Source organism: Protopterus annectens, chromosome 16.part0 (assembly GCF_019279795.1).
Source record: "Protopterus annectens isolate FY-2018-M chromosome 16.part0, PAN1.0, whole genome shotgun sequence".
Taxonomy (NCBI): Eukaryota; Metazoa; Chordata; order Ceratodontiformes; family Protopteridae; genus Protopterus; species Protopterus annectens.
Window position 1 is genome coordinate 118,464,524 of NC_056750.1, and position 20,276 is coordinate 118,484,799.

Here is a 20,276-nt window from a genome sequence, read left to right on the forward strand (position 1 = left end):
AGGGAATTGTATAACTAATGACCAGCCAGGAGTTCTATAACTTGTTAATATATGGTACAGGACCTTTCTGATGGTTATTTAGACATGAATAAGCTGTAGTGCATAATGCTGTTTTACCAGCTTTTTTTGCTGTTTATTCTTATTGATAATCTTTGTGAGAATGGCTAGTCTTGCTATACTCTGGAATAAACTCCTAGTTTTATGCAAAAATAAAACTTAAAATATGCAACATCACATAAGATGTTTTTACTTTTCCTGCTCAGTTGCAGAAAATGGCATGAAGGAATGATGGATTGAAAGCCTAACAGTTCTAAATGCAAATGCCATCATTCAAGACACAATCTGACGCGTTCATTCAGCTGTCAGCAGGCTATTACTTCATCTCTTTTACTACTTACTGTAACCTTCAAGAACTCCAGCTCCCCCATACCGCTCGTACTCCTCAATTCCTTTTCCATCCAACCCATTTATAAAATCACACTATTTTGGACATAATTTATAATTACGTAGTACTATATATCCTGCTTCAGTAATCTGATTTATACAACCCTTCAAGTGCATTACTGAAATGCACTGTGTTTCTTATTTGAATATATTCAACTGTAACTATCTTTACTTTATTACAAGATCTCGATTCTTGTTTCAACACTTTCTGAACGTCTGAGTTAAGACTGAAATCTATCCATTGAGATCAAATTCAAATAAAGAAATAAAAGAAATACATGTATTCCTGTGGCTCATGTAAAATCATAATTATTCAGATTTTGATTTCTGCCTACTGTACCCTAAAGGCATGTCCATTTCTCCTTTTAATAGTACATGGACTTTGGTAGCACAGGGATTCTGGTTTGTCTTGAGGCATTTTTTCCCTTGCAATTTTTTTTTTTTTTTTTTTAATTTAATCAAGTAGTTCTGACAAGGGATCATATTTCCATGCTGCTATGTGAGATGATATGAATGCAAATTGTGACTCACACGTACGAGGAAATACACTACACTGTTTCTTTTTATTTTAAGCCAATAAACATCTCTATTTTAATGGACTGTACAAGTATAAACAGAAGTCACAAGGGAAGCCAACTCTCAAGGTAGTATTCTAAAGCAGAAGGACCACAGAACTTGATCTATACGAAAGAAAGGAGGCAGACATCTAAAGCTAAATATCAGTTAATTTTAAACTTAAGATAAATGTGGATTTCAAATTGATAAAAATATTCGAGCCAGCCAGGAGTCGAACCTAGAATCTTCTGATCCGTAGTCAGACGCGTTATCCATTGCGCCACTGGCCCTCTATGTCTAAAATAACCACTTGGGGCATCTCTATGCAGGCTATCTTACAAATCTGAGAAACTCAGCAGCAGTTACTGTGCATGACATTACACACATTCACAGTGACTCTGCATGGCATAACACATATATAGGGCAATATAAAATGTACAAAATATGGCCCTGGACTGTGAAAAAGAAATATCTAAACATAATACTCTAAAATGGTGTGACAGTGTCAAAAGCAGAAATGACAAAGGTCAAAAGGATTCCCATAATCCTGCATTTTTTATGTTGCTAACATATCACATACCATTAAAACAATAAGCAGAAACCAGTTCACAGAAACAGCTGAAGCAAAGCTGGTGGGAATTGTCATTACCTGCAGTGAATGCCATATTCAGCGTTAAACTAACGGCATAATTTCCAATGCACCCCATGTGATAACTGTTCCAGTAACAATGTGGAGTAGTAAAAGTACTATTCCCACTGTACCAAGTACAAACAAATGAGCATCCAATCTGTTTTTAAAGCTTTTATTTTCACAGTTTCAGTAACCTTGCTTAGAAGGCAAGTCCAAACTTAGACTGACCCACCACTAACAATGCAATATTCCTAGAATTCTAATAAATTATATGAATGCTGCAATAATTAAAAATAATCAAGAATGTTAAAATAAAACATTTTAAAACACACTTAGCAGCATACCCAACTGCCATTCTCCCTCCCATACTGCTTTGAACTATATCCTCCCCTACTCAGACCCCTCCCAAACTGCATCTCTTGTTCACTCCTGAACAAAACCTCTTCTTCCTTTCATCCCTGCAATCTTCTCTCATATTCAACCATCAGATTAGCATTTATTTCTCCTCTCTTCCTCTACATCGCTCAGCCTTCCCCTTATTGCTCTATACTGCTTATACCCCTCTACCCTCAATCTATGTCCATACACAATTAAATTAGTACTTTTTTCTTATTCTCATATCTATTCTACACTATTAACAGATGCCTCAATATATGCATTCATCTACATTCCTATCAATATTTCCCCATACCTATCAATCCTTAAACATAACGATCATCTTACTCTGCTCCCATTAACCTCTGCTACCTACAACTGTATCCCTGCTCAGTCCTACCAACACACATGATCACCTATTCATACAGCCTTCTAAATCCCAAATATACCATTGTCTCACCCTCTATCACTAGCATTTCCAACTATGCTCACACTTTCAGCCAGCTATTACGTCTCTCTCTCACTGTTACTTACCTTCACCTACCACACTATACTTAAACCAGAGTGCCACATACTCTCTAATATCGTCTCCAGCCTACTCGACATTAATTACATTAGCACCCTGAAATACAAGCAAGCAGCACATGCGCCACCATTATCCAAAACGGTCTATAAACTCAAGCCCAAATATAACTGGCTCTTCAAAAGCTACACTGCTAATTGGACAGCAAAACTGGGAGGGGGTATACATCTCAACCCTGGATCCGTTCATCTAAACCCAGACCCCAAACAACTAGCCCCCACACATCCCAAAACAGCAATAACATACTTATCCAATCACCTAGGACTTAAAATGCTGCACAAAAAAAATTAGTCTCTATAACAAAACCAAAAAAGATTATGCGTGCAGACCTGGGTCAGCAGTCATAGGAGAAGGAAACCTGTCATATGTGAGGAGGCCACATATTCTCTTTGAGCCTTTTCAAGGACTGTTGGAATAGATACCAGTGTCCTGCAGGCAGCTTTATAAACATCTTCCAAGGCTGGTAAGAGAGGGAGGATATCCACAGACTTGGGCATCTAATTTTCTGTAAGATCATATACCCTGTCTAGCTCTGCTGTAGCTCCCGATTATTCCCAGAGAGAAAGCATCATTAAATCTAGCAATCATTGAAAGAAAAATCAACATCTGTTTGAACTTAAGCTCAGACTCATCTTCTGAAGAATCAGAGTGACTGAACTCAGTGTCAACCAGGAAATCATCACTCACTGAAACAGGAAGGTCTCCAACCAAACTACCATAGAGCTAGTTGACTATTAAAATTTAGACTGGTGCTTATGCAAAGCGTGGAAGGTCGAAAGGCTGTTTTCAAGTTTGTGTAATTTTGATCCGGAACATATTCAACTCCAAAGTAGCGAATGGTAGTGTGCATTCACCAATGTGGAACTGACACTCTGATAACAGACTGCACTACAGTGAGGATCGGGAAATGTATCCTTTTCTCACTGAAGTGTGATCCCCGAGTTGGAATATATAATATGCAGGGGGTGTAAAAACGGATTTGCCTGCGGATATCTAGGGTATGTAGGCAATACTCTCCTCTGTTTGAATGATTGGGAAAGAAAACTGGCAATTCAGTGGCTTGATTAATGGACATTTCAGAAATCACTTTAGGCAGAAATGACGGATTAGTTCTCAGAGACACACTATCTCTATGAAAAATCAAGTATGGACTCGATACATAAAGCTTGAAGCTCAGAAATACGTCTGGCAGAAGTAATGGCGACCAAAAACAAGGTTTTCCATGACAAATACTTGAGGTTGCAAGAAGAGGCTGGTTCGAAAGGTGATATTGTCAGAGCTTGTAGAACTAAAGATAAATCCCATGGTTGAATAGGTTCTCTAAAAGGTGGCTTCAGATGATTCACACCTTTTATGAAGGTCTTACACAATTTATGGGACATGAGAGGAATATTGGACACCCTCATGAAAATTAGAAATTGCAGCCAAATTAACTCTAATGGTAGATGCCGACAGACCCAATTGAAAAAGGTCGGCCAGATAGTCTAGTATCAACACTGGTGCTGAAAAGGGGTCTACTTGTTTATCTTTCAGCCAACAGGTAAATCTTTTCCACTTGCTCAGATAAGTAACTCTAGTGGAAGACTTATGAGAAGCAATGAGAATATCACGTACTGGTAAAGAAAGATCATTCTGCCTGGCAATCAAGGGAATTGGAGTAGCCAAGCCGTGAGCTTCAGGCTGCTCAAGTTGGGATGAATCAGGTTCTGTGGATGTGAGATCAACTCAGGGGTTGGATTGAGAATCCATGTTCGATCTGGTAGGTGAGGCCAAAGGAAGGGGAACCAAATCTGCCGAGGCCAATCTGGTGCTATGAGGATCACCTTGCTCTTCAACCAACAGGCTTTCTTCAGAAACTGGGGAATGAGGGGAAAGGGTGGAAATGCATAAAGAAGACCCGAGGGCCAATTGTGGACTAGAGCGTCTCCGGGTGACTGTCCCGGAGGGGGAATCAGGGCGAAGTAGTTGCTGCATTTGTAGTTGGTCGGGGATGCAAAGAGGTCGCAGTAAGGACGGCCCCAGTGGTGGAAGATCTCCGCCGCTATCAAGGGATTCAGGGACCACTCGTGAGGTTGAAGAATGCACCTGCTGAGTCTGTCTACTATCACGCTGGAACTCCCGGGAATGTGCGTTGCTAGAAGAAAGCGGTTGGTAGCCATCGCCCACTGTCATATCCTCATGGCCTCTCAACAGAGTGGGTAAGATTTGGTTCCACCTTGTTTGTTGATGTACCGGACCACCGCCATGTTGTCTGATTGCATCGCAATAGTCCCAAGCGGCAGCAGGGGATGGAATGCTTGCAACGTCAGAAGTACCGCCCTCAGCTCCAGAACATTTATATGCAGATGGGCCTTTATTTCGGACCAAATACCTTGGACTGTCTGTCCCTGAAATAGCCCCCCACCCCATCAGGGAGGCATCCGTGGTCACTGTAGCCTTGGGCTGTTGAGTGAGAAGGGGCGAGACCATTGTGATGGATTGTGCGCCATCCACCAATTTAGATCTTGTTTGCACCTGTGAGCTACCCGAATCCTGGCTGAAAGAGGGTACTGAAAGGAATACCATTGTGCGAGCAGTAGCCATTGTAGAAGCCTTATGTGAAACCTGGCCAGAGGGACAATCGTAATGGAGGCTGCCATGGAACCCAACAACTGGAGAACAGAATGAGCTGTGGATATCTCCCTTGAAAGGATTCAAATCAGTTGCTGCTTTATCCTTAGAATTCTGTGCTCTGGAATGGATGCTCTGTAATTCTTAGCATTCAAGATGACCTCTATGAATTCTGTGGACTGAGAAGGGGTGAGATAGGATTTTTTCCAGTTTGTGGTTATGCCTAGCCTTTCTGCAGTAAGGAGAGAGTATGCCAGGGCTTCCTCCAATAGATGTCTGGTGGGGGTGGAGATGAGCCAGTCATCTAGGTATGAAAACACCTGGAATCCTTGTAGTCGCAAGTTAGCTGTGATGACTGCCATGCACTTTATGAACACTCTGGGGGCTGTAGAGAGTCCGAAGGGCAGTACTCTGAACTGGTAATGACTGGCTCCCGCACAGAAAAGAAGGAATCTTCTTGATGGTCTGTCCAATTTTATGTGGTAGTATGCATCCTGAAGATCTATCGAGCGCATCCAATCGTCTTTTTCCAAAAGCGGAAGGACAGACTGTATTGTGACCATCCCGAATTTCTGCACTTTTACAAACCTGTTCAATACACTGAGATCCAAAATTGGTCTCCAGTCCCCGGTTTTCTTTGGCACCAAAAATAGACGAGTAGAATCCGTTTCCTATCTAGTCTGTAGGGACTATTTGGATGACTCTTTTTCTTAGCAGCTTTGAAATCTCTAACATTGCTTCTTCCCTTTGACTGGGTGGAACGCTGGGTAAGCTTGTTGAGGGAGCGGGACAAAGATCGAAGGAGATAGGATAACCTCTGGTTATTATCCTTTGTACCCAAGAATCGGTGGTAATGGTTAGCCAGGCAGAAGGATACAAAGAGAAACGACCCCCAACCACTTCCAGAGAAAAGCAGTTGAGCCGCTCTTCAGGAGCGCTGGTAGGATTGGCCAGGAAAAGGATCCCTGGAACCCTGGTTACACGGGCCCCTTCTGCCCCGAAAGGAGCGTCTTCCCTGAGAGTTTCCCCATCTGCCTCTAGGGGAGAACTCGGCCTGTGTGTCACAGAAAGAACCTTGAAACTTTTTGTGCCGTATATTCCCACTCTTCTGGTTTCTGGAGAAAGCTCGTTGAGGGGAAGAATAACGGTCACCCACAGCAGAAAGGGTCTTACCGTCCTGTTCACATCTGGCCGGTGTGCTTTTAACCTTGGGTCGGAACAACGACGAGGCTTTGATGGGAGCATTGAGAAAGGAAGCTTTGAGGGGTTCTGCGAAATTACACAAGCGCATCCAGGCATGTCATTTCAAAACAATGCCTGAACTTTGCTGCTCTAGCTGCTCCTTCTGATGCGTGAGATATCAGGCGCATGGAGGAGTTAGATATCGATTCGATGGAAGCTAGCTGAGAGGCCACTTTGTCACGGACCTCATCAGACACAGCTCCAGCCAAAGTTTCAGAGAGCTCAGAAATTAAGTCTCTTTGAAGCCTGGTAAAATGTGCCGTATAGTTCAGGGACCTGACTGCAAAGGTCGCTGATGCAAAAGTGCGCTTCCTTAGACTGTCCAGAGCCCGGAACTCTTTGTTGGGCGGATGGACAGTCTGGCTTTCTTCTTCCGCCAGGTCCTATTAATTGCGGCCACCACCATCAAAGCATCTACAGGAAGACCTTTGGACCAATGGGGATCACTAGCTGGAGGGGACAAAATTTTATCTGGCTTCCGGGGAATGGCCTCAACGGTGTAAGGAGCCTTCCACGCACACTGCACGACGAGCCGGACAAGTTTGTTGGCAGGTGGAGTAACCCAGGAGGTAGGAGGCAGGGCACGAAAGGCCTGCAGGAACACAGACTCTTCTGAGGTTGGGTTGGATGGCTGCCAGTCACCTCTCTGTTTAAGGATTTCAAAGATATCACCAAATGATACCTCAGAGGGTGATCGATCCCCATCAAAGTCTGTGTCTTCAGTAAGGGACTCCTCTGTGGAGTCCATGCGCTTCCTCTTGCACGAGCTCTTTTGATGAGCTTCCTCAGAGGGAGAAGTTGGGAAAGAGAGCTCAAAAAAGGGTCTCCTGTGGGAGTATGTCCTGAGGCCCTTGCGCCCGGTGTCTGCTAGGAGCGGCTTGTGAACACTGCGGTCCAGAGGAGGGCAGGGAGAGTGATAGCACAGGATCGCCAACCAACGTCAGAGCCTTCTCCATAAGCTGAAAGGCCGGTCCACCAAAAGAGGGATGAGAACCCAGGGCATGGGTCACCCCTCACCTAAACGGCTCAGCCTGCCAACTCGGAGTCCCTGGTAGGCTGTGAAACATCAAAGCATGTACGCCACAGCTGACATCCTGGGCCGTGACAAGACTCTCCTGCCACAAAGGCAACTGTGGGTCCTTAGTGAGGTCCATAAAAAGAACAGTAGTGGGGGAAGACTGTGCTACATCAAGGGGCTTCAAAGGCAATGAAGGAGGAGAATAAGTAGGAGTCTTTGGTAAAGGGTGATCACCTCCTGAGGAAGGATAGGTCCTGAGGGGTGGAATACCTCTGGCCAAAAGCACATGATCCACAAGATGCAACACATTGTGTTCAGAGAGGCTTCTAGCGGATCTTATGGACATGGCTGAGGGAGAGTCAAGTCTATCCAAGGAAGGTGCCCACCACGGAGGTGGTCTGCACTGAGAACAACGGAGCTGTAATGAACTGAACTACTGGTGTCTGCACCGAGGAAATCATCGTTGCCGAAGGCATGGTCTGCACCGACGATGAGGTCGGTACCAAAGTGGTTGTTGGTGCCAAGGCCTGAGCCAAAAAAATCAGTGATGAAAGTTAAATGGTCGGTACCGAGAGGGTAGTTGGTGTCGGGTAAGTTGTCGGAGCCAAAAAGGAAATGGGCATCGAAACATCCATCGACGTCATGACAGTATGCATCAACTGGACAGTCGGTGCCGGTAAGGGAGTCTGAACAGAGGAGCTTCTCGGTACTGACGTGGTATGTATGGGGCACACTAGTCTGTGCCAAGGTCGCAAATGGCGCCGACGGCCTCAGTGCAGAGGGTCTAGGCACCGCAAGCGCAGGAACAGACTAAGTCAAATCTGAACTGGAAAGCTTAGCTTTCTTGGGTCTCGGTTCCTGAGGGTCCCCAGCTGGGGACGAAGGAAGACACTTGGCCTTTTTATGTTCATCACTCTTTTTCTTATGGGATCTTGGAGGGGTTGAAGCCTCCGACCAAGAAATAGCCTCAGAAAAAGGAGATTTAAGTAGCCCCTTCAATATTAATTTATTTTTTCTCTCAATTAACGTTAGAGAAATTCTTACAAATCCCGCAAGGCGGGTCAACTGTTAAATGAGGCACACCCAAGCAATAGACACACAGGGAATATGCATCTGAAGTAGGTAATTTATGGCCACAATCTAAACATCTTTTAAACCCTGGGCTACCTTTTTTATCTGTCATGTTAGTTACGGAAAAAAGAAAAAGAAAAATACCAGCAATGGTGCAAGAAATACCCAAAGGTAAGAAGGAAAAGGGGATTACCAACGACGGTAAAAAAGGATTACCTCGCGGCAAAAAGAGAGGAAAGGAGTTGAAAAGGTTCGAAAAGGGTTAGTCGCTAAATGCGATATGGTAAGAGATAACTATCTAATAACTTTTTTGTGAAAAAAAAGGTTGTCTTAGAATTTAGTATAAAGAAAAATACTGTACTTAGCTCAAGAGAAGTAGCTTGACACAACCGAATGGCAACGCGGCAAACGAAATCTGAGGTAAGAGAGAGGGGAATTCTGGGTAAGAGTTTTAGCTCGAGAGTTTGCAGCTGACACGAGCTTGGAAGATGGCCGGCTCGGTTCCGAAGTTGGGACCGATACCCACATGTAAGTAATGAACGGGGATTAACAATATCAGATTTATAGTTTACAGCAGGAAGATTAATAATAATTTAAAAATACTGAAATAAAAATCAAAAACAAGATACTAAAAATAAACACAAAGTATAAAGTGTAAAGTGAGCTATGTAGATAACAATGACATACTGCACATAAATCATGTTTGTTTACCCATTCAGCAGGTTAGGCTATGGGTTGTTTGTTCAGCAGTCTAATAGCACGTGGGAAGAAGCTGTTATGGAATCTGGATGTCCTGCATCTAATGCTTCTGTAGCGCTTCCTTTTTGGCAGGAGTTTGAACAGTCCATAGGCCAGATAATGTCCCTCAGTAGTTTTCGGACTCTGCCATAGCATCTGTTTGAATATATGTCCTTTAGGGACTGAAGGTTGGAGCCAATGATTTTTGTGGCTTGTTTAATGATCTTATCTATTGCCTTCCGATCGGCTTGAGAGCAATTTCCATACCAGACAATGATGTTGTTTGTCAGTACACTCTCAATTGTGGCTCTGTAGAAGGTAAGTAGGACCTGTGGGGGGAGGTTAGCTCTACGAAGTCTCCTAAGGAAGTGGAGACATTGTTGGGCTCTCTTTATAAGGTAGGAGTGTTTGTGGCCCAACTGAGGTCATGCGAGATATGTATCCCTAGGAATTTGGTGCTATTAACTCTCTCCACTGTGGCACCATTGATGACGACAGGGGTGTGTGGCTTATTTACCTTCCTAAAATCGATGATGATTTCCTTGGTTTCCTAACATTTAGTGCTAAGTTGTTGTCAGCGCTCCAATGAACGAGTTGGGTCACCTCCTCCCTGTAGGCTCCCTCATCTTCCTTCTTGATAAGGCTGATTACTGTGGTGTCATCTGCAAATTTGATGATTCTGCTTGAATGATGCTTAGCTGTGCAGTCATGTGTTAGAATTGTGAAAAGAAGTGGACCGAGTACACAACCTTGTTAGACCCTGGTGTTTAGGGGTGATGCTGTTTGAGTGATGTTTTCCAGCTCAAACTATTTGTGGCTTTTCAGTCAGGGATCCAGTTGCATATTTTGTTTTCTTTGCCTAGATTACTCAACTTAGACAGCAGTCATTGTGGAATTACTGTATTGAAGGCAAAGCTGAAGTCTATGAACAGCATGCGTACATAACAGTCCTTATTTTCCAGGTGGTCCAAGGTGTAATGAAGTGTTAAGGCTATGGCATCCACAGTAGAACGAATTGGCCTGTATGCAAATGGAAAAGGATCAAATGTAGCAGGTAGGCAGGATGTTATGTGATCCTTGACCATTTTTTCGAAACACGTCATCACTACTGAGGTAAGTGCAATTGGCCGATAATTAATGACGCTGGAGATGGTTTCTTGGGCAGAGGGATGTCTGTGGTCTTGAAACATTTGGGCACCTTTTCCTGGCTGAGAGATATACCGAAAATGTCTGTGAAGACTGGTGCCAGCTGATCAGCACAGTTTTTAAGTAGCCTCCCTGGGATCATATCCGGACCAGATGCTTTGCCTGGGTGAACCCTACGTAGGTTCCTGCATACCTCTTCCAAGATGAGGCATAGTGATGTGCCATCTGCGTTGGTCGATAGTCTCTTTGGTATTGTTCTACTTGATTCCTCAAATCTACTAAAGTATATATTTAGCTTGTTTAAAAAGTCTGGGTTATGATCACGGCATGTGGATGGTGGCTTATAGTGTGTGATGTTTCGGATCTCTCTCCACAGCTGCTTGGGATCTTTCTGGTCAGTGAGGTGTCTCTGTATTTTCAGACTGTAGACCTGTTTTTCTACTCTCACACCTTTGTTCAAGTTGGCCCTGGCTATTGACAAAATTGGAAAAACTTGGAAGCTATGTACTTACGACAACCTGGCATCTGTGTTATCCATTTTCATTCTTCCTCACTCATGGGTCACAGATCCTATCCTCTGGATCTGACTCAGCCACATTTTTCAGACTTGGATCCCAGTCTTGAGCTCCTCCCTCTACCCACAATGCTCTACACCTTCCCCAGCTTCCTCAGATTGACACTGTTGCCTTACTGCCTACTGGACATAGGGATAGAAACAGAAAAGAAAAAATATCGGAGGCTCAAACAAGGAAAGTGAAGGTTCCTATATAGTCCAAAGATCCTCTAAGAGCAACTAGGTCACGGGATGGTTGGGAGGGAAAGTGAGGAAGACAGAAAATGGACAACACAGATGCCAAGTTATGGTAAGTACATAACTTCCAACTCTGATGTCCTTTACATTCTTCCTCACTGAAGAAAAAGAGTCCCCAGCTGCAAACTCTTGGATGCTCTCAAGGAAGGATATGCCAAGTGCACTGTCAAACTAAAGGAAGCTCTACTTCTGGAGGCAATGTCCAACTTATAACACGTCACAAAGGTATGAGTCTTTGGCCAAGTGGCTGCTGCACAAATTTCAATCAATCAGCATTCTGGAGGAGAAAGTAGACTACGTAGCCATAGATCTAGTACAATGGGCCCTAGGAGGGCGAGGTAATTTCAGAGCAGTATTAGAATACAACAGTGAAATACAGTCAGTAATCCATTTGGCCAGGGTAAATGTGGAGGTTGCCTGACCTAAATGGTTAGGCAAAAAAGATGCAAATAGTTGGTCAGACTTTCTGTACTGTTTCATTCTATGAAGGTAGAAACATAGTTGTCTACGCATGTCACGAAGATACAAGATATATTCGCCTTGTTAGAAAAATTTGGGAAGAAGACAAGTAATAGTACAAAATGATTATTATTCTCAGTAGCTACTTTAGGCACAAAGGATGGGTTAGTATGAAGGGACACCCTATACTTATGAAAAATAATGTAAGGCAGTTTGGATGATAAGGTCTGAAGTTCAGAAATTCTCTCTGCTGATGTAATAGCTAATAAAAATATATTTTTTCCAAGGCAGGAGTTTCATATCACAAGCGTTTGCTAGTTCAAAAGGTTTCTGTCAGACCCTGAAGTAGAAAAGTGAGATCCCAAGTAGGACAAGAATTCTTCATAGGAGGTCTAAGTAGTAAAATCCCTTTCGTAAATGCCTTGCATAGTCTGGAAGAGGAAAGGGAACAAAAATCATTTCCATTGTGAAAGTTGGAAATATTTTTTTCCACCATAATACTTCAGTTGGCAGCTATCTCCTTCCTACAAAGAGAAGCAAGAAAAAGAAGGATGGCTGAAACTGGGGCTGAATAGGGGGGGTGGTCAATAAGCCCAAACAGTACATATTTTCCATTTCCTTCTGTAGACCTTAGTAGAAGCTTTTTTGGGAAGCTAAAACTATATAACAAACATAGGAAACAAGCCTGGACCTTCGTACACTCACTGGAAGTGAAGCAGCCATGAGGTTACCTTGAGGGTGTAGAGACAAGGGTGCTGACCCTCTTGACAGGCGAGAGAGAGGAAGTCCTAGTTGGGCTCCAAAATCCAAGGAGGACATTTCAGGTGAGGTCAGAGAAGAGAGAACCAAACCTGACTAGGCCAAAAGTGGGCAATGAGGATGATTGAGCTCTTCAGTCTGCTGGCCTTCTGCTGGAATTTTCAGGAAAAAGGAAGCAGAGGATAAGCATAAAGGAGACCAGGTGGGGCCAATTGAGAACTACAGCATCCCTCGGGGACTGCCCCAGAGGAAGGATAGCAGCAAAGTACTTGCTGCACTTGTTGTTTTGCAGGGAAGCAAAGAGGTTGCAGCAAAGTTGGCCCCAACAGCTGAAAATCAGATTTGCCACTGACTGATTGAGGGATCACGATGGATCTGCTTAGTTTGTCTGCAAGAACATTGGATTTCCCCATTATATGCTCAAAAGCTAGAAAGCAGTCTGAAAATATTCCCCATTCCCAGGCCCTCATGGCCTCTCTGCATTAGGAGGAAGAGCAGGTTCCTCCTTATCTATTGATATGCTAGACTACTGGCATGTTATCCTTGTGTACAGCAATAGTCCCAAAGGGGAGACTGTCCTGAAAGGCTTGCAACATTAGAAGAACTGTTCTCATCTCTAGGGCATTGATATCCAATCTGGTCTCTGAGGAAGACCACGTGCCTTTGACCATCTTTCCTTAAAATATCCCCCCACCCTAGCTGGAAAGCGTCAGTGGTCACTGTGGCTGTGGGGGCGGGGGGTGGAGGAAGAAGAATCTGCCTGTCCCGGAACAGGTCATCCAAATGACTCCACCACTGAAGATAAATGTTTGCAAATCTGAGTTATTTGACAGGAACAGATAACTGCTGGTAAAGAACAGACCACTGAACAGCTAAACTCCACTGGAGGATATGCATAAAAAACCTTGCCAAGGGAACTAGTATGATGTCAGCTGACACAGAGCCAGAAGCTTGTAGTATCAACATAAAAACTACTTAGCCAGTGAATAAACAACTGCAATTATAGCAAAACTTTAATAAAAATCACTCTGGTGCCTTGGCAAAAAAAGCCTTCCAGGAGTCAATACTGCATAACAAAAACAACTCTAATATAACACAACATACACAAACAATTTAACAATTAATTAAAAAGATGAATTCTTTAAAGAAAAACTCTCCAGTTACATTCATTATTTAAACCATTTGAAGATAAAGTATTGTATTTCAAAATATGTAACAGCTTCTTTTTTACCACATCTTCATCCCGAGCCAAAATCTGTTCCAAAATGCAAGCTTTTAGAATAGAAAAATCATTTTTATGTCTCCAATTAAAATGTAAGGCAACAGGATTTACAAAGTTATTGTTCTTATTATCCCTAACATACTCCTGGAGCCTCAATTTAAAAATTCCTTTTGTTACCCCTATATAAAACAGGCCACAAGGGCATGAAAGTGTGTGTGTGTTAGGAACAGATAACTGCTGGTAAAGAACAGACCACTGAACAGCTATAGTACACTGGAGGATTTGCATAAAAAACCCTGCTAAGGGAACTAGTATGATGTCAGCTGACACAGAGCCAGGAGCTTGTAGTATCAATTTTGCAGAAGATGACGGTAGAGACAATATGTCCTATATTTGGTTTCTCAAAGATCTTATATGATGTGGAGATAAAGAAGCCACTTGGAGTGTTGTATCCAGAAAGGCACCAATGAATTCCAAATTTTGAACAGTAGACAACTCTCCATCAGAACGAATGAATAAAAACTAAAGTTGCCACTATGAAATTTTAGGCGACCCTTAACGATAAGGATGGCAAACCCTGCTAAGAGAGAAGGGACTGAAAGGTACATTTTCAATTTTTTTCAACGTGTTTCAACATGATCTACTAGCAAGGGGGTGAAGGGCTGAATGCATTCACTAGAAACTTAAAGGTCCCGAAGAAAAAAGCCAAGAAAGTCCACATGGCTTGGATCAGAGGATCCCAAGAAACAGAGCGAGTCTAAGATTTATAGGTCCTTCTGTTACTGTGGAAACTTGCCATTTTACAGCATGGGGAAAGAATAGCTGACCAAATCAGGAAACTTCCACTAATTTAATAAGTAATTGCTTAGTCTTCGCAAAATAAATAGTGCCACTTGGATACAGCAGCCTAATCTTTAAAAAATGGCGAATCCTTCAGGACAGGGACAGGAAACACAACTCCCCGTTAATAAAACGGTTAAATGACAAAAGGGTAAAGAATGAGCATCAGTTTATCGTAACCCACTTTGGCAAAATTAAAAGTCATCCTGCATTGCCTATTAAAATAGCGAAGTATATGACAATAGGGATAACTGTATTGCGTCCTGAGCTCACTCTCAGGGTACCCACTGCTAAGCAATTGTTGTTGTTTTAGTAGATATAGTAGATATTAGAACAACATGGACCACCATGTAGCCTAACCAAAAGGGAAAAACAGATGGCCCCACAGAACACCAGGAAACTCCAACACTACACAGTGTACCATATGGGGGAGGGCACCTTGCTCCATTTATCTAAATAAGAAGCAAAAAATGTATCCGCTCTGACAGAACATACCCCCCCCCCCCAATTCAGACTAAAATAAGTTAATTCTCAAGCTATTTGTTTCCTACTTCTAACGATGGCAAATCTGATGAAGATAATACCAAAGCATGCAGATTTTCGTTGACCACTGCTGTGGATTCAAAACCAGTTAAAACTAAATGTTTCAACTATTTTAAAGAAACATGCAACCAAGCAAATTCATCTGCAAGAAAGAAGTAGCTGGATAACTGTATAAAAAAACAACTATAATTACATAATAAAGCTACAGGAATAAGACTATTTGGAATTTATAGGGTTTGAATAAAAAACATTCCATGAATTTTAGAGCTAAAAATATTGATGTTAGTAAAAAACTTGTTTTTTTTAAGAAAAATATTGTATTTAACAAACATCAACAGATTATGACCTCCTCCCCTAAACAGAGGGTAACGCCCACCATGATATCATAGGAGCCTTATTAAAGTACACCCTCCCCCACACCCCTAATGATGTAGTGGGAGGTGCCTACCCTGTATCCACCCTCAAAATTCCTAATAAGAGCTCTGACTTTTTCCATCAGTACTCAGTTAACTAAGCAGCGCTCATCTGCCTAATAAAGGATCTTCTATTGAATTAAGAGAACCGAGTACTTACCTTTATTCCAACAAAATAATAAGGTGAAAGTAGGTATCCAGACCACAGCAGCAAAGAACCAACTGAACAGAATAGACCCAGGACCACCAAAAAAGAGGTACCAACTACTAAATGCATTTCTCCCACTAGAGAAACCCCACACCACAACAGAACCAACATATAGGCAAGTTTTTTCAACACTGGTAGTATAACACATACTGTTAAAACATGTAGAAATCAGCTCACAATAAGAGTTGAAGCAAAACTAGTGGGTAGTGCTGTCACTACCTTCAGTAACATATTAAGAGTTAAACTAGTGGCATCACAATGGACTCATTTTCTAAAGCACCTCATGTGATATCTGCTTGGATGACCATGAAGAGTAGTAAAAGTGTAAATGAGCAAATGTTCTGTTTTTAAAGACTGTATGTTTTCATTACTTCAGTAACTTTGCTAGCTAGAAAGTCCAAATGTAGACTAATGATGCCATGTTCCTAGATTTCTAATCATTAGACGGATATTGCAATAATTAAGCAGACACGTCAAAACATGGCACGCTTTTTAAAAAAATTACTTGAAATACTTAAGAAATGAAGGATTGTAGCTCTAAGGGTATGATGCTCACTTAGGGTGCAACAGGTCCCAGGCTTTGTACTCTTACCAACTATACAGTTCCTCATTCTGCACTCAAGATCATAGATGAAAAGGGTCCACGGACCAGTTCACTCACCTGGTTAACAAAGAGTGAATAAAAATAACACTGCCCAGTCTCTAATCGTAACACAATTTTACTCCATTTCCACTAACCTTCATACTTCCTCCTCATCTACACTCAACTGTAACCCTCAGACTGCAGTCCTTATTCTGACCTTCTTTATAACTTATATGGTTACATTTGTACCCAAGTCTGAACATCTACAACTGTAACATGTGTAACATTGTTTTATAATATAGATATTTGCTTTGATAAGAAAGGGACCACCTTTTTAATGCACACTGAGGACCAGTTTTCAAATGCAATTGATGCATTCTGTTAACCCTAAAGCCCCCATCTAGGGATAGACTCAAGAAATAGAACACAATATGTATTCAAGAACATTTTCAAATTTTTTGTGCTTTCTAATCACTCAGAAAAATTACACTAAGTGCACATGTAGTCTGAACTTTGTGGTAACCTTCATGAATCCGTCAATATTTAAAGCTGCAAGAATATCAGAAGGAAAACTACAATTAGGAGGAAGAAGGTGTGAGCTATGTCTGTGCTGCCTGTTCACTCAGAATAGTGTACACAGTGTAGGCTTTACTGAATCCTGGGGCTAGTGTTTTTCGGCAGATCACTGAGGGCTGCAGTCACAAAGAAACATTTCAGTTTCAGAATTCATATACTTAAGAAAACACATGCTAATGTAAACCATGTTACTGCGTACGAAAAAAAATGTTCTTTTACTTTTATGTTTGTCCCAGACTCTTGTGCTAAAAGGTTGAGATTAAGGTACCTATTTAATTACCGTGATGCACTATCATCACCCTTGCTACCTGCTCTGTTACAATGATAGAGTGGGTGCTTCACTGAGATTTTTCAGGTCCCTTAAAATTGCACAAGAATATACTAACTACTGACTCACAAACATTTATTACTCATATAAACTTAGAAAGTTGCTAGACAGTTATGTTAATGAACAATATAGGGGGTGTATCACCCCACAAACCATTGTCATCTACAATTTTGCTTTTAAAATAAAATCTTCAAGGGGCATAATGTACTTTTTTTTTTTTTTTACATTTGTTTATCTACATGTAGTTTTACTTTTTTATATTGCTAATGGAATACAGAACGTACACCTCTAAGTGGCCATATAACTCTATGGTATCAATCACTGGGACTGAACAACTCTGCATACTTTCTGTACAATCACCCTATTTCCTCTTTCTTTGTACAATTGTAATAATTCATTTCCTGGGCTGAGACTGAAATTGGTCACTTCTGATCAGTGCCCTACCCAAATCAGAAAATTAAAAAAAAAAAAAACCTAAAAGGGTAACCTTCATGCACTTTTAAAAGTTATAAAGAAAGACATTTATGTTAAGCTACAATCCTATCTTGTACACTGAATCTCTATACCTGAAACTGTTAAAAAGAAGTCTACACATACCAATCCAGTCAATGAACATCAATCTAGCCGTTACAAGGACACTAGCTGAACTCTCATATACAGATGCCATTCTAAACTATCCTCTACTTGTACTGTCATCTTTCACATTTGCATTTTGTATGCTCTTTGGTCTGGGGGTATCATTCTCACTTGCGGTGTAAGAGGTCTCACGTTTAAATCCTGGATGAGACCAGGCTTTTCCTTCCTTTGTTAATATAGTGGTATATCCAACAATCACAACAGAGACAAGGATCCATTTCTCTGATAAAGAATTACTTCAGATTAAATTTCAGGCCAATTACTCCCCTTATCTAGAAAAGAGAGCAGCCTGATTCCCCAAAGAACAAGAAGCAGCAGATCCCATCCTCACAATGCAAGAGAGTTTGGTAGACTTCCCCAAAATGCTGCCTACATCTTTATCCACTAACTTTGGAAACTACTGTCCTTGAGGTAAAGGAACTTTAGCCCAAAAAGCCTTACTACCAGATACTTCGAGCAGGAAGCTCAAAGAAGCCTCCCTGACTTCTGAGAAGAAACCGATTTTCTTTGGTGAAATGTAAGAATGAGAAAAACAGGAGAAGACTAATGGGTGAATATTTTTTTCCTGTGAAAAAAGCTTCAGAAATAATGGAACATCACTTAGTAGATCTGTGACAGTTAAGGCATAATAAACACTGACCATATAATGATGGGCACGAAGATAGTGCAAGCATCTTCTTTTTCTCTTTCGGCTGTTCCCATTAGGGGTCTCCACAGCGGATCATCTGTTTTCATTTCTTCCTGTCCTCTGTATCTTGCTCTGTCACACAAACCACCTGCATGTCCTCTCTCACCACATCCATACACCTTATCTTAGGCCTTCCTCTTTTCTTCTTACCCGGCAGCTTCATCCTTAGCATCCTTTTCCCAATATACCCAGCATCCCTCCTCAGCACATGTCCAAACCAACACAATCTCGCCTCTCTGGATTTGTCTCCAAACCATCCAACCTGGGCTGACCATCTAATATATTTACTCTTAGTCCTGTCAACCCTCGTCACACCCACTGCATATCTTAACATCTTTAACTCTGCCATATCCAGCTCTGACTCCTGTCTTTTTGTCAATGCCACTGTCTCCAACCCATATAACATAGCTGGTCTCACTACCCTCTTGTAGACCTTCTCTTTCACTCTTACTGGTACTAGTCTGTCACAAATCACTCCTGACACTCTTATCCAGCCACTCCACCCTGCCTGTACTCTCTCTCTTCACCTCTCTTCCACACTCGGCATTACTCTGAATTGTTGATCCCAAGTATTAAAACTCTTCCACCTTCGCCAGCTCTACTCCATGCATCCTCACCATTCCTCTATCCTCTCTCTCTCTCATTCACACACATATATTCCGTCTTAGTCCTGCTGACCTTCATTCCTCTCCTCTCTAGAGCATGTCTCCACCTCTCCAGGGTCTCCTCAACCTGTTCCCTACTCTCACTACATATCACAATGCCATCGGCAAACATCATAGTCCATGGGGACTCCTGTCTGATCTCGTCTGTCAACCTGTCCACCACTACTGCAAATAAGAAAGGGCTCAGAGCTGATCCTTGATGTAATCCCACCTCCACCTTAACTGCATCTGTCACTCCCACTGCAGATCTCACCTCTGTCACACTACCCTTGTACATATCCTGTACCACTCTTACATACTTCTCTGCCATTACCGACTTCCTCATACAATACCACAACTCCTCTCTAGGCACCCTGTCATATGCTTTCTCTAAGGCCACAAAGATACAATGCAACTCCTTCTGACCTTCTCTGTACTTCTCCATCAACGCTCTCAGAGCAAGCATTGCATCTGTAGTGCTCTTTCCTGGCATGAAACCATACAACTGATCACTAATCATCGCCTCCCTTCTTAACTTAGCTTCTACTCCTCTTTCTCATAATTTCATGCTGTGACTGATCAATTTTATCCCTCTGTATTTACTACAGCTCTGCACATCACCCTTATTCTTAAAAATCGGTACCAAAACACCTTTTCTCCACTCCTCAGGCATCCTCTCACTTTCCAAGATTTCATTAAATAATCTGGTTAAAACTTCCACTGCCATTTCTCCTAAATACCTCCATGTTTCCACTGGTATGTCATCTGGACCAACAGCCTTTCCATTCTTTATCCTCTTCATTTCTATCCTTACTTCCTCCTTGCTAATCCGTTGCACTTCCTGATTCACTATCCCCACATCATCCAACCTACTCTCTCTCTCATTCTCTTCATTCATCAGCCCCTCAAAGTACTCTTTCCATCTGTTCAACACACTCTCCTCGCTTGTGAGTATGTTTCCCTCATTATCCTTTATCACCCTTACCTGCTGCACATCTTTCCTAGCTCGGTCCCTAATCGGTACAGGTCTTTTTCTTCCTCCTTAGTGTCCATCCTTTCATACAACAATCCATACGCCTTATCCTTTGACACCTCTCTCTCTGCCATGTACCTCATCTCCTTATACTCCTGTCTACTTTCTTCATTTCTCTGA

General features: G+C 42.1%; 1 non-coding gene across 1 annotated transcript; it reads right to left on the reverse strand.

Moving 5' to 3' along the window:
* Window positions 1-1,216: 1,216 nt before the first annotated feature.
* On the reverse strand, window positions 1,217-1,289 carry TRNAR-ACG. Its single transcript has one exon. It is a non-coding gene; the product is annotated as a tRNA-Arg (tRNA).
* Window positions 1,290-20,276: the final 18,987 nt, after the last annotated feature.